We start from the raw sequence: 14,474 nt of genomic DNA on the forward strand, positions 1-14,474 counted from the left end.
AGCTCACAGCAATGCCGGATCCTTAACCCACCAAGCAAGGCCAGGGATTGAACCCGAGTCCTCATGGATACTTCTCGGGTTTATAACCCACTGAGCCACAACAGGAACTCCCAAGATTTTTTTTTTAAAGCATCCCTGAGGAGTTCCCATCATGATTCAGCAGAAACGAATCTGACTAGTATTCATGAGGACTTGAGTTTGATCCCTGGCCTTGCTCAGTGGGCTAAGGATCCAGCGTTGCCGTGGCTGTGGTGTAGGTGGGCTGCTACAGCTCTGATTCTACCCCTAGCCTGGGTACCTCCATATGCCTCAAGGGAGGACCTAAAAAGACAAAAAGAAAAAAGAAAAAAAAAAAGCATCCCCGAGCAAGGAATATATTAGAATCAAGTGATTGCCTGATAGGGCTTATGAGCAGATTTGCTTCCAGAATCTGCTCCTGAGCATAGTATGTTTTCTCTTGTAGATTTTTAGAGATTGTAAGCTGCTACAAGATTTACACAAATGTAAGTCCACAGGCAAAAGTGGGGTTCTGCAGTTAGCCAAATACCTCCTCAGATTGTGTGTGTGATCTGTGCCAAGTCAAAGCCACTCCTGGGTTCCTCACAGTATCTGAGAAGTCAAGACAATGCAAGACAGTGAAGAGAAGCCATGTTCCTTGAACAGAACCGTCTCAGTGCGAACATGAGGTGGGCAAAGGAAAGAACCTGGACTCTTCGTGGTCACCGTGGCTGGACCAGAGGTCTGCCTGCAGTGGGGGGAAGAGCACTTTCCTTCATTCTAAAGCAGCCCGCAGCTGTGCCTCTTTTTTGACTGCCCTTTGTGTTGCACACATTTCCTGTGATTATATTTAGTCAATTTTAGCGATTTGGAATTTAACTCTCAATTTTCAGGATGTGTGATTTTTGTATTAACCTTTCAATAACCAGGTCCAGTAAATCAAGCTTGAAAGCTCCAGGGCACTAGTCAAGCCCTTGCAATGTTCTATCACTTGACAATTCCATTGTATCAGCACAGAGCTGGCTTACCTTTCGCTGAGTGCTCAGTCTCAGTGTGTGATGAAGCAACAATTAAAATGTTACCCTATCCATCCCATGCCAGAAGCATTGAGAGCTCACTTAATTTTTTTCTAGAAAGGATTTAAAATGCCCCACAGCTATAGCACACATGAGAAAAATAATAGTGGACTTGTGCCCATTGTGGCGCAGTGGAAATGACTCTGACTAGCATCCATGAGGATGTGGGTTCAATCCCCGGCCTCACTCAGTGGGTTAAGGATCCGGCATTGCCGTGAGCTGTGGTGAGGTCGCAGATGCAGCTCGGATCCCATGTTGTAGTGTAAGCCAGCAGCTGTAGCTCTATTTAGATCCCTAGCCTGGGAATTTCCTTCCATATGGTGCAGGTGCAGCCCTAAAAAGCAAAAAAAAAAAAAAAAAAAGCGAAGGTAAATGGTAATAAAGAATCAGTTCTAAGAAAATGTAATTGTCAGAATGAAGAAAAGATCAGGTCAAGATCAGGAAAAGAACCCAAAAGAATATGCCATAAAGGCCAACAGAGCCAGTGCGTTTGAAAATTAAATTTGGCTGCGTGCTTTCTAACTGCTCAAGTTAAAGAGACATGGTTAGCTACAGAGTTCTAACTGTGAGAAGGGACAGAGTGAGGGAAGAAGAAAGAAAGGGAGGGAGAATTCCTCTAATCTGTATCACAGAACTCAATTCTCTTAGAAAACCGAATTTTGCTTGCCCTTGAAAATAACAGTAGAAATAACTGTTTGGATAATAACTTTTCTAAGGAGCACTTAGCATTTACCATTCCCCTATTTCCTTAGAAACATATACAAATATACAACATTACTTCATTTTCTTGTTTAACTTAAGCAGTTACTGTAACGGCAGTATCGCCTGCTGCCAACTTTAGATCTACAGGGTTATTTGCCTCTATACTTAATGCCCCTGCTACACTGCTCTCTTGACTTCTTGTTGCTTTTTAGTAATCGTTTAGTTTCCTCCATGCTGGCCTATCCCTTCTTGCTGCTATGAGTGTGTCTACTTCTAATATACTACTTTAATCCACCACAGGCCAGGAAACTGGACAGCAAATTTGTTTAAAATGTAAGGCAAGTTAGTTAATTGTGTAAAGTAAAAGTAAAAAGACTCTCTATGAAGGACTGAGTGGCTCAATTGGCAGAAAATACCACAAGTTTCTTTTTTGTTTTTGTCTTTTTAGGGCCGCATCCAAGGCATATGGAAGTTCCCAGGCTAGGGGTCGAACTGGAGCTACAGCTGCTGGCCTACACCACAGCCGCAGCAATGCAGGCACCTTAACCCACTGAGTGAGGCCAGGGATCGAACCCAAGTCCTCATGGATACTGGTTGGCTTCCTTACCACTGAGCTACGACAGCAACTCCAATATCACAAGTCTTTTTGTTTGTTTTTGGCTTTTTAGGGCCGCATATGGAAGTTCCCAGGCTAGGGGTTGGGAACAGCTGCCAGCCTACACCACAGCCACAGCAACACCAGATCCACGCTGTGTCTGCAAACTACACTACAGCTCCCAGCAATGCCAGATCCTTAACCCACTGAGCAAGGCCAGGATTGAACCCACATCCTCCTGGACACTAGTCGGATTCGTTACTGCAGAGCCAAAACAGGAACTCCCTCACAAGTTTTACTAAGGATTTCTTTCCTCTGATTTTGTGTGTTCAGAGATGGTACTTTACGATTATGGCCATGCTACGGTTGAATAAATTTGCTGAACAAATAACTTTTGGATTCTTTCATTCAGTAAATATTTCTCAGAGTTTCTTTGTGGCACAGGGAGTTAAGGATCTGGCATTGTCACTGCAGCAGCTCAGGTCTCTCCTGTGGCTCCAGTTCGATCCTTGGCCCAGGAACTTCCACAAAATTAATTTCTTGACCACCGGCCACATGGCCAACACTGTTCTAGGCATTAGGGTACCACGGTGAGTAGGACAAAGTCCTTGCGTCCACTGGGAGTGGTAAACACAGAGGACTTCAGATGGTGACAAGTGTTTGGAAGAAAATGAAACAGAAGGGAGTGATGGGGGAAGGGTGCCAGCATGAGTGGTTTAGTTTGCATGATGGGAGAAAGTGACCTCAGAGTTGAGACTGGAGTCGCAGGCAGGAGGCAACCACAGGCAGATCAGGGAGGGAAGTTTCCAGGCAGGGGTCAGAAGAGTCCCGAATACCCACAGGGTCACTAGGGAGCGAAGTTACTGGGAAAGTCAGAGCCATAGGCAGGGCCCGATCCCACAGGGGCTCTTAGTTTCTGATGAGGCGTTTGATATCTATTCTAAGTACAGTGGGGAGACTTTGGAGAGTTTTAAACAGGAGAGAAATACAGAAATGAAGGGAAGGGTGTGTGTGATTATGAGGTAACTTCCCGAGGGTTACTCTGCAGATGGCAGGATTTAATAGCCCTGCCTCCCATTTCCTGGTCTTGTCAAAGAGGCCTGATGGCAGGCACACCACTTCTCTCCCTCAGAACATAGGAAGCTCTCACTTCCTTCAAGGTGCTTTAGTTCTGAACTGTAGAGGTTTGGAGATGCCATGAGGACCCCCATGAAGGGGAGAAAACTCCAGTTACTCAAAGATTTGAGATTTCCCCCAAAGGAAGCTGCATTCTAATGAGAGACAATAGAGCAGATCTTTTCAACATCTGTAACCTCAGAAAATTAAATTTGGGAGTTCCCACTGTGGCCCGGTGCATTAAGAATCCAATAGTAGCGGCTCAGGTCGCAGCTGTGGCTCAGATTCAGTCCCTGGGCCAGGAACTTCCATGGGCCACAGGCATTTAAAATTTTTTTTTTAATTAAATTTTTTGCAGTGTACAGTGTTTATGATTTAAGTAGAAAAACTTTCCTTTTCTTTTTGAGCGTTGCAAAACACATAATAGGAGCTCTGTAAAAATTTCTTAACTTCTAGACTATGGCAAAAGCCCACCAAATGACCTTCTCTTTTACTATTCCTTCAGTTCTTCTCTTTATGTGCCTTCACCCCTCTGCTGCACATTTGTAAAGCAGTAAAGGGGGGCCATTCACACTGGTGACTTGGCGAGCAAGGGGTGGGTGGCAATGCTGGAGTCCATCCAAAGTTGAATAAAATTTCGCACTATCTTTGGGGTCATAAACTTAGCAGACTGGTGTTTTTATGAAAACGTATTTCTCTTGTGACTTAGACTAATATTTAAGGAGTTTCTGGGTGGGCCCCTAGCCAAGGAATTACAATAATATTTCTCTCTGGCTGAGTTTGGTGACCTAGTTTTCTGGAGCTACTTTGTGAATAATCTTTGTGAATAATGACCCCTAATAGTGGTAACTATTCTCCTAAAGAACCAGCTTTACTCCATGCTTAAAACAACCTACAAAGTAAATATTTTCAACTTAAATAAATCGTTCTACTTCTCATGCCGTTTTAGAAAGCTAATAGCAAAATTCTTTCCATTCTCATCGTTAATATGTTTGAGTAAATGAGCTTTTCCTTATTGTTCTTGGCAAACTACTCTTCCACCCTCTTTATGCTGTTCTGTGAGCCACCAAGGGCTGGCAGCCTTTGCTTATTGTGTTGTCTTGTTGTTTACAGCCTTTTTTTGAGGAAAAAAAAAAAAAGCACGACATAAATCCAACTAAAAGTAAGGTCAGGAATTGGATTGTTGAGTATCTGTAAGTTACTTTACACATTATTAAAAGAATTTATTAAATGTTTCTCTAGGTCCTTTATAAAGCACAAAACAGAGGCAGAAGAGTCTTTCCCTGTTTTCTACAAGCTTAATGTTTAAGGTAGACAAACATATAGGCAAAGAGGCATTTTTAGACATATGTATGTATATACAATATTCTGCTGTTTCTTGTGTATATATATATGTATGTATGTGTGCAAGAAACAGCAGAATAAAGACGATTTCATTTATATTTGTATATTATAGTAGTATATGGTTACTGCTATAGTAATAATAGTAGTAGTATTACTACTTTGTGTAATAATCAGAGTAGGCCTACAGTGGGGTGATGGCTGAATAGGAAAATTGTGCAAGTTACCACTCGCACATCATACTTGGAGCAGAAAAATCAGCATCCATTTAGTCAGGTGAAGCTTAATGGAGATGGGCCATCTGAGTGAAGGAAGGAAACTTGGTGAATGGATAGAAGGTAAATAGAATTTGATTCTGTGCTTTCTGCTGAGTTCATGTATAAATTTCATTATTCTTCATGAAGGAACATGACAGCTATGTGATCACATATGTAGAGAGTGAATTTTTTTTCTGGCTTATGTTTATGCCTTTTATTCAAAAGGATAAAACATTTAAAATAGTAAACTAGGAGTTCCCATCCTGGCGCAGCGGAAACGAATCCGACTAGGAACCATGAGGTTGTGGGTTCGATCCCTGGCCTCACTCAGTGGGTTAAGGATCCGGTGTTGCGGTGAGCTGTGGTGTAGATTGCAGACGTGGCTCGGATCCTGCATTGCCATGGCTGTGGTGTAGGCCAGCAGCTACAGCTCTGATTAGACCCCTCGCCTTGGAACCTCCATATGCCGCGGGTGTGGCCCTAAAAAGACACACACACACACACACACACACACACAAAATACATATATATGGTAAACTACATTTACCAAAAAGAATAAAGTATTGTGAGAGAAGCACATATTCCAGCATTAAAAAAAATATGTATCATTTAATGCAACATTGAAGAATTGGAAACCAGGACCAGAAAATCTAGACACTGTCCACGTCCGTGCCTTAGAGAGCAGTGGCACTGCACAGGACCTGGCCCATTTCTTTTCTCAGGTGGCAGGCTTGATGGCAACTGCATAGGGCCACTCTGGGAGGCGTTGCTCAGAGATGCAGAGACTCAAGAAAGGGTTCTGCAGGCTGGACCCATCATTGATTGGGAATCTATTTCTTGCAGGGAGGGGGAGGTTGATTGACTCTGGGGTGATTCTATGAATGAGCAAAGCTGTGGCACTGTATCTTGCCACAGACACAAAGGATCCTGCTGTGTGGACAGCAAATGGAAGCAGGGGATCCAGGCTGGGAGCAGACCAACTGTGACTCCCGAACAAAAATGAGGTTCCGAATGTCTTTGGGAGTGTTCCTACATCTTCCATCTTTTGGAAGAGTTTGAGAAGGATTAGTACAAGTTCTTCTTTGTATGTTTGGTAGAATTCCCCAGTGAGACCATCTGGCCCTGGATTTTGTTTGTAGGGAATTTTTATTATGGATTCTACTTCACTTCTTCGGTTTAATTATTTATGTTGTCTTGATTCAGTTTGGTGGGCTGTATGTTTCTAGAAACTTATATATTTCTTCTAGGCTGTTGAATTTGTTGGCATATAATTGTTCATGGTATTCTCTTACAGTTTTTTGTACTTCTGTAGTATCGGTGTGATTTCTCTCCTCTTTTACTTTTTTTTTTGGCGAGGGAAGCAGGAGCTTCTCTCTTTTCTTCTTGGTGAGCCTGGCCAGAGCTTTGTCAATTTTGTCTACCCTCTCAAAGAATCGGCTCTTGCTTTTATTGATTTTTTCTTTTTTTTTAATCTTGATTTTATTTCCTCTGATGTTTATTATCTTGTTCCTTCTGCTGACTTTAGGTTTTGTTTGTCTTTTTCTAATGATTTTAGGTAGTGGGTTAAGTTGTTCATTTGAAATTGTTCTTGTTTCTTTCTTTCTTTTTTTTTTTTGTCTTTTTGCCATTTCTTGGGCCACACCTGCAGCATATGGGAGGTTCCCAGGCTAGGGATCTAATCGGAGCTGTAGCCGCCAGCCTACGCCAGAGCCACAGCAACGCGGGATCCGAGCCGCGTCTGCGACCTACACCACAGCTCACGGCAATGCTGGATCGTTAATCCACTGAGCAAGGGCAGGGACCGAACCCGCAACCTCATGGTTCCTAGTCAGATTCATTAACCACTGTGCCACAACGGGAACTCCCTGTTCTGTTTCTTTTCTTTTCTTTTGTCTTTTTAGGGCCACACCCGTGGCATATGGAGGTTCCCAGGCTAGGGGCAGAATTGGAGTTGCAGCTGCTGGCCTACACCACACCCCACAGCAATGCAGGATCCAAGCCTCTTCTGTGACCTACACCACAGCTCACAGAAACACCAGATCCTTAACCCACTGAATGAGGCCAGGGATTGAACCTGCATCCTTGTGGATACCAGTCAGATTCGTTTCTGCTGAGCCATGATGGAAACTCCAAAATTTTTCTTGTTTCTAAAAGAAGTCCTGTATTGCTATGACCTTCCCTCTAAGAACTGCTTTTTGCTGCATCCCGTAGATTTTGTATGGTTGTGTTTTCATTGTCATTTGCCTCAAGGAATTTTTTTCATTTCTTTGATTTCACTGTTGATCCACTGGGGTTTTTTAGTAGCATGTTGTTTAAGCTCCATGTAATTATTTTTTTCTTGTTGCTCTTTCTGTGGTTGATTTCTAGTTTCATGCCATTAGGGTCAGAAGAGATGCCTTGAAGCAATTTCTATAATCTTAAATTTGTTGAGGCTTTCTTTGTGCCTTGGTATGTGGTCAATAAAAATGACACATAGAAATCTGTGTTACTAACAATATGTTGGTTCACAACAGTAACATACAGATTGGCTTTTTTGCCTCTTTCCCTCCCAAATAAAATCATACGGGTTTTAAGAGCTCTCAAGCCTCTTAATCATGAAGACCAGCCCAAGAATTTGTAGCATTCATTTCTCTCCCTTTGCTGTCTCACCAGACCTGTCCCTGCTGCTGGTGTTAGTGGAACAGTATTTGCATCATGAAAAAACAAAACAAAACAAAGCAAAAAACAGGTTTCTATTCTGTTAACAACAGGAAAAAGAACAAAGTAAGTTATTCCTGAACAATAACTAGAGCAGGTATCAAAGTCCATCAACATGCTCAGAGAGAGACCCACTTCATTCTTCTTTTAAAATCACATTAAAAGCTAGCTGCAAACCCCCTTCCTACTGGACCAGCAAGAAATTCAGTCTCAGCTGTGCTAACAGTGATCCAGGAATGTCAGGATAAGAAAGTGTTAATGAAGTCTTGTCCTCATGTCTGTCCTTCAGCACGTGGTCAGCATGAGCACAGCCTTGGAGAGCTGATCCAGGAGCCAAACTCTGTGAGAAGCCCGCTCCTCCTGCTGCTTCCTCCAGGGTGGCCTCTGTGAGTTAATCTCTCTGTGCCTCACTTTCCTCATCTGTAAAATGGAAGTTAAATGAGGACCTGCTGGATAGAAAACAAGGATTAAGTGTGTTCTAACCTTTAAAGTGCCTGAAAGCATGCCTGGCATGTAACTTGAAGATGCCAAGGGACTCCCCACTTGGATTAAATCTCCATCCCCCCAACCTTCCCCAAACTGCATCCCAGCCCAGGCCCTGCACTGCTTCTGTGCCCCAGGCTGGGGCTGGACTCCGTGCTTCTGCAAGAGTGAATCATGGGAGTTCCCATAGTGGTGCAGTGGTTAACGAATCCAACTAGGAACCATGAGGTTGCGGGTTCCAACCCTGGCCTCGCTCAGTAGGTTAAGGATCCAGCGTTGCCTGAGCTGCGGTGTAGGTCGCAGACGCAGCTCGGATCCCGTGTTGCTGTGGCTCTGGCCTAGGCCGGTGGCTACAGCTCCGATTAGACCCCTAGTCTGGGAACCTCCGTATACCGTGAAAGCGGCCCAAGAAATGGCAAAAAGACAAAAAAAAAAAAAAAAAAAGAAGAGTGACATCATGGAAGTATGTAAGCCTGATGGGGGAACAGAGCGGGGCCTTTCTCCTCTGTTTGCTCGAATACCCTCCCCCATCTCCGCCTTTAAAGACAAGGGTTATGTTTTCTTTGTTGAATCGTAAGTTCTGTTATATACACACGTAATATTTGAATTCACTATAAATTCATCATCCGTTATCCAGAACAGAGGGGATCTTGAGAAAAAGAAAATCATTTAAGCTTGGAAATCTAGGAAAACAAAAGAGTTCGTCGTAGTGGGAAGAGTGACGTCATGTGCCTCAGGGTCCTAAACACAAGGTTAGCAAGTGGGAGGCGGTATAATCAAGTCAGTCAAATCCAGGCCAGCAGTTTCACTGTGTCATTTCATACACAGAGCCACCTCCCCTTAATTCCTGCCACTTTATCCCCTGCATAAAACTTCCCCTCCCACCCTCCACCCTGCTCCCCACCACCCAGACGCTGCCCCCCAGTGGCCCCCAGGAGTCACGGGTTCTTTACCCCTCTCTGGGCTCAGCCACCCTCCTCTCCTCTCCTGACACTTGTTGCTGCTCTTCCATGTGTCTAAACAAAGGGAAACGCCCTGAGGAGACCTGTGCTCTGGGCACAGAAACCTCCCTAGATACAGCAAAGGGGTGCGGCTGAAAGGGAGGGAGCTGAACCTTCAGGTGCTTACAACCCAGAAGCGCTTCAAACCCTATCCTTTGGGGGTTTATGGTGGTGTTGCTACACAGGTGTAATTGAATAACTTACTGGTGACTGAACTCAAGCTCCAGCCCCTCTCCCTCCGTCCATGTGGTTGGGAGGGGGGCTGAAAGTCCCAACTCTCTGATCACCCACCTTCCTCTGGTACCAGCTCACTTCCTTAGGAGCCTGCCCAAAGTCCTTTCATTAACATAATAAAAACATCTCTATGGATTTTTTTTTTTTTTTTTTTTTTTTTGGCCTCACCCAGGGCATGTGAAAGTTCCCAGGCCAGGGATCATACCCACACCACAGCAGTGACAATGACCAATCCTTAACCCCTAGGCCACCAGGGAACCCCACCTCTATGGATCTTATCACTTAGGAAATTCCAAAAGTTCTAGAAGCTCTGAGTCAGGAATAAACAATACCAAATACATATTTCTTATTGTACATCACAATATCACACATAGGCCATTTCACTCCTAACCAAAATTCCATACTACTTAAGAATAGCCTTAAAGGGAGTTCCTGCTGTGACAGAGCAGGTTAAAAATCCATTGTAACATTGCAGATTCAATGCCCAGTGTTAAGGATCTGGCATGGCCGCAGCTGTGGCATAAGTTGCAGCTACAGTGGCGATTTGATCCCTGGGCTGGGAACTTCCATATGCTGCAGGTGTGGCCAAAAGAAAAATAAAAGAATAGCTTTAAAGGATGAGATTTGAAGTAGGAATGCCAAATTTAGCAAATAAAAATATCAATATTGGGAACATAGTCACACTTTTTAATATAATTATTTTTCATTCATCTGAAACTCAAACTTAACTGTTGTCCCTTTTTTTTTTTTTTTTTTTTGGCCAAGCCGATGGCACGTGGAAGTTCCCCAGGGCCAGGGATAAAACCCAAGCCACAGCAGTGTGTTTAATCTAGCAACTCCTGTCTGGAGTTGGGTCTGGTGTTGTTGAAGTTCAGCTAGCTGAATGATCTATTTCACTTTTGCAAAGGCAAACTGTTTCACTTTTCTGAGCCTCACTTTCTTTATATGCCTCCATTGTTGTGAGCATCCTTTTTTTTTTTTTTTCTGGTCTTTTTATGGTCACACCTGCAGCATATGTAAGTTGCCAGGCTAGGGGTCTAATCGGAGCTGCAGTTGTCAGCCACAGCCACAGCAACAGCAACTTGGGACCCAAGCTGTGTCTGCAACCCTACACCACTGCTCATGGCAACGCCAGATCCTTAACCCACTGAGCGAGGCCAGAGATTGAACCTTCGTTCTCATGGATGCTAGTCAGATTTGTTACCACTGAGCCATGACAGGAACTCTCATGAGCATCCTTTTTTATAGTGGATATCAGCACTTATCACAGTTCCTGCACAAAGGAGATAGAGGAGATAAATTATTGTAGTGATAGACTGCCCTGTTACTTGCAACTCAGTTTCAAGTATTTACATACAAATTTTATCTTCTTTAATTGAGGGGGGATCCACATCTGCATAGACTTGCACTTAATATTTGCATAATTTGTGGAATTTTGCATAAGTCCAGCTTCTGCCCAACCACTTCCGTTGAGTCTGGTTGACTGGCTCCTTAACCAGCTCCCTCTTCCAGTCCTCCTATTTCCTTTCCCTTCCCCCATAGGAAGAATGAAGCTTTGTTCTTAAGTTATTTCAAGCAAGCTAAGCCTTTGTGGAAACTGCTTCACTCCATTTTCATAGCCCAGTAGGTCCCAGTAGCATGTACAATATAAGATCTATCCTTCATCCTAAACTGAAAAACTCCCCTGTGTCCGTCTTTGAAACCACAGGTGAAAATGAATGGCACTCGCTAAAACTGTTGTAAAGATTTAATGACATTTGCATTCTAGCTGGTGAAAGCAAATAATTATGATGCCAGATGGCTATTTTTCTGTTGAGTTTAGACCACTTAAAAGAACTTGCCTTACGTTAGCTTGATATGAATTCAGGGTGTGTGAAGCGTCTCCCTTAGAGCTATGGGCGGGGTGTGATGGATACTTAAGACATTTCTATACAGTTATGGGGTATAACAAGGATTTGGGAGATGGGACTCAGGACAGTGACAGGGATGATGGGGACAGTGGGGAAGACTTCCTGGACTGCTCGTCTGTCCAGGGCAACCCCTGAGGAGAAGCAGAGGTGCCAAAAGGGAGTGCCAGCATCTCCTCACAGTCACAGGAGCCCAACTCCAACTACCTCTGTGTCCCTGTCCTGAAGTACACCGCCAGCTCTTTGTCCCACCTCCACTCATTGTGAAGAAGGAAGATGAAAGTGAGAATCCAAGACTCTCCATCTGACTCTCCTGACCTTAGCTCTGCCCACTTCAGCTCTGCCATCACTAAACCTCCCCCTGCACTACCCACCCTCTGGGTAGGTATTCCTGAGATGCAGGCTGCAAAGAAGCCCAAATCCGGGAAGAAGCCAAAACTGGGGGCAGGGTGGTCAGTTCTATATTCCCAGCACTTGGGCCTGAGTTATGAACTTGAAATTTCAGCCTGTGGAAGACCATTCTCTTCCACGTCATTATCAGAAAGCCTTTCCCACATGTCCACCTGATGGAAGGGATTTTCCTCCAGTCCCGCACGTGTCCCTTGTTCTGAGCTGTGTCACAATGGAGGTGTAGCACAATACCAATTTCTCTCGGTTCCTGGTTTCTGCAAACTGACCAAATTTTAAAACTGATAGTTTGCCCAAAGAGCTCATCAGCAGTATATCACTAACAAATACGCATTTTCAGGCTCTGTGTTAGACACTAGGAATTTAAAAAAAAAAGTCAGACCTGCTCTTCCGTGTGTCTAATCTAGCTGAGAAAAAAGGCATTGAATAGGTAATTTAAATTGTGACGTATGTGACAAGAAAGGTCAAGATGCTGCAGAAATGTGTAGTGGGGGGTACTCAACCTGGTCCAAGTGGGTGGGGAAAGCTTCCTACCAGGAGAATCTCTCCAGGTTAATAAGAGCTAACATTATTTAAAAAGAGCATTTATTATTATTTTTTTTTATTGAGGTATAGTTGATTTAGTTGTTTCAGGTATACTGCAAAATGATTTAGTTATATACTGTTATAGCCACAGCTATGCGTATATATATATACTTTTCAACTCTTTTCCATTATAGCTTATTATAAGGTATTGAATATAGTTCCCTATGCTATACAGTAGGTCCTTGTTGCTTATCTATTTTACATATAATAGTGTGTATCTGTTAGTCTCAAACTCCTAATTTATCCCTCTTCCACCTCCTTTAGTAACTGAATTTTTCTTTGCGAGTCTATTTCTGTTTTGTAAAGTTTGTTTGTATCATTTTTTTTAGATTCCACATATGAGTGATATCATACAATATTTGTCTTTCTCTGACTTAACTTGCTTAGTATGAGAAACACTAGTTCCATCCATATGGCTGCAAATGGCATTATTTCTTCATTTTTATGGCTGAGTAATATTCCTTTGTATATATGTACCACATCTTTTTATCCATTCATCTGTAGATAGACATTTAGGTTGTTTCCATGTCCTGGCTATTGTGAATAGTGTTGCTATGAACATAGGGGTGCATGTGTCTTTTTGAATGAAAGTTTTGTCCAGATATATGCCTAGGAGTGGGATTGCTGGATCATATGACAACTCTATTTTTAGTTTTTTAAGGAACTTCCATCCTGTTCTCCACAGTGGCTGCACCAAGTCACATTTCCACCAACAGTGTAGAAGGATTCCCTTTCTCCAAACCCTCTGCAGCATTTATTATTTGTAGCCTTTTTAGTGATGGCCCTGACCAGGAAGAGGTGATACCTCACTATAGTTTTGATTTGCATCTCTCTAATAATTAGCTATGTTGAGCATCTTTTCATGTGCCTCTTGGGCATGTGTAGTCTTCTTTGGAGAAATGTCTATTTAGGTATTTTGTCCATTTTCTGATTGGGTTGTTTGGGATTTTTTTTATATTGAACTGTATGAGCTGTTTGTATATTTTAGAAATTAATCCCTTGTCAGTCACATCATTTGCAAATATTTTCTCTCATCCTGTAGGTTGTCTTTTTGTTTTGTTGATGATTTCCTTTGCTGTGCTAAAGCTTTTAAATTTAATTTTGTCTCATTTGTTTATTTTTGTTTTTAGGAGTCAGATCCAAAAAATATTGCTGCAATTAATGTCAAAGAGAGTTCTGTCTATGTTTTGCTCTGAGAGTTTTATAGCATCTGGTCTTATATTTAGGTCTTCAATCCATTCTGAGTTAATTTTTATGTGTGGTGTTAGAGAATATTCTGATTTCATTCTTTTACATGTAGCTGTCCAGTTTTCCCAGCACTACTTAATAAAAAGACTGTCTTTCCTCCATTGTATATTCTTGCCTCATTTGTCATAAATTAATTGACCACAGACATGTGGGTTTATTTCTGGGCTTTCTATCCTGTCCCATTGATCTATATTTCTGTTTTTGTGCCAATACCATACTGTTTTGATGACTGCAGCTTTGTAGTAGTCTGAGGTTGGGAAACCTGATTCCTCCAGCTCCATTTTTCTTTCTCAAGATTATTTTAGCTACTCAGAGTCTTTCATGTTTTCATACAATTTAAAAAATTTTTTTGTTCTAGTTCTGTGAAAAAATCCTATTGGTAATTTGATAGGGATTGCATTGAACCTGTAGATTGCCTTGGGTAATATGGTCATTTTAACAATACTGGTTTTTCCAATCCAGGAACATGGTATATCTTTCCATCTGTTTGTGTCGTCTTCAGTTTCTTTCATCAGTGTCTTACAGTTTTTGGAGTAAAAGTCTTTTGCCTCCTTAGGTACCTTTACTCCTAGATATTTTATTTTTTTCGATATGATAGTAAATGGGATTGTTTCCTTAATTTCTCTTTCTGATTCTTTGTGGTTAGTATATAGAAATGCAATTTATTTATCTGTATTAATTTTGTATCCTGCAATTTTACTGTATTCACTGATGAAATCTAGTAGTTTTCTGGTAACGTCTGTAGGATTGTCTATATATAGCATCATATTGGCAAACACTGTTTTGTTGTTGTTTTTTGTTTTTTGTTTTTTTTGCTTTTGTAGGGC

General features: G+C 42.3%; 1 protein-coding gene across 3 annotated transcripts in view; it reads left to right on the plus strand.

Annotated features, from left to right (window-relative positions):
- The window catches only part of PSD3 (pleckstrin and Sec7 domain containing 3), a 626,723-nt gene that overhangs the window by 115,176 nt on the left and 497,073 nt on the right, over positions 1 to 14,474 (plus strand). Inside the window, exon 1 of one of the 3 annotated variants that reach the window (XM_085004352.1) lies at positions 8,071 to 8,167. The exons of the other annotated variants lie outside the window; for them this stretch is intronic. The gene's annotated coding sequence lies outside the window, so the exon portion shown is untranslated. Of the gene's footprint in view, positions 1 to 8,070; positions 8,168 to 14,474 lie in introns of those variants that run through there. 3 annotated transcript variants of the gene reach the window in all.

Source organism: Sus scrofa, chromosome 17 (assembly GCF_054392235.1).
Source record: "Sus scrofa isolate SSC_HxYL_T2T_F1_AM1 chromosome 17, Sscrofa_HxYL_maternal_Yorkshire_Landrace_v2.0, whole genome shotgun sequence".
NCBI classification, from domain to species: domain Eukaryota; kingdom Metazoa; phylum Chordata; class Mammalia; order Artiodactyla; family Suidae; genus Sus; species Sus scrofa.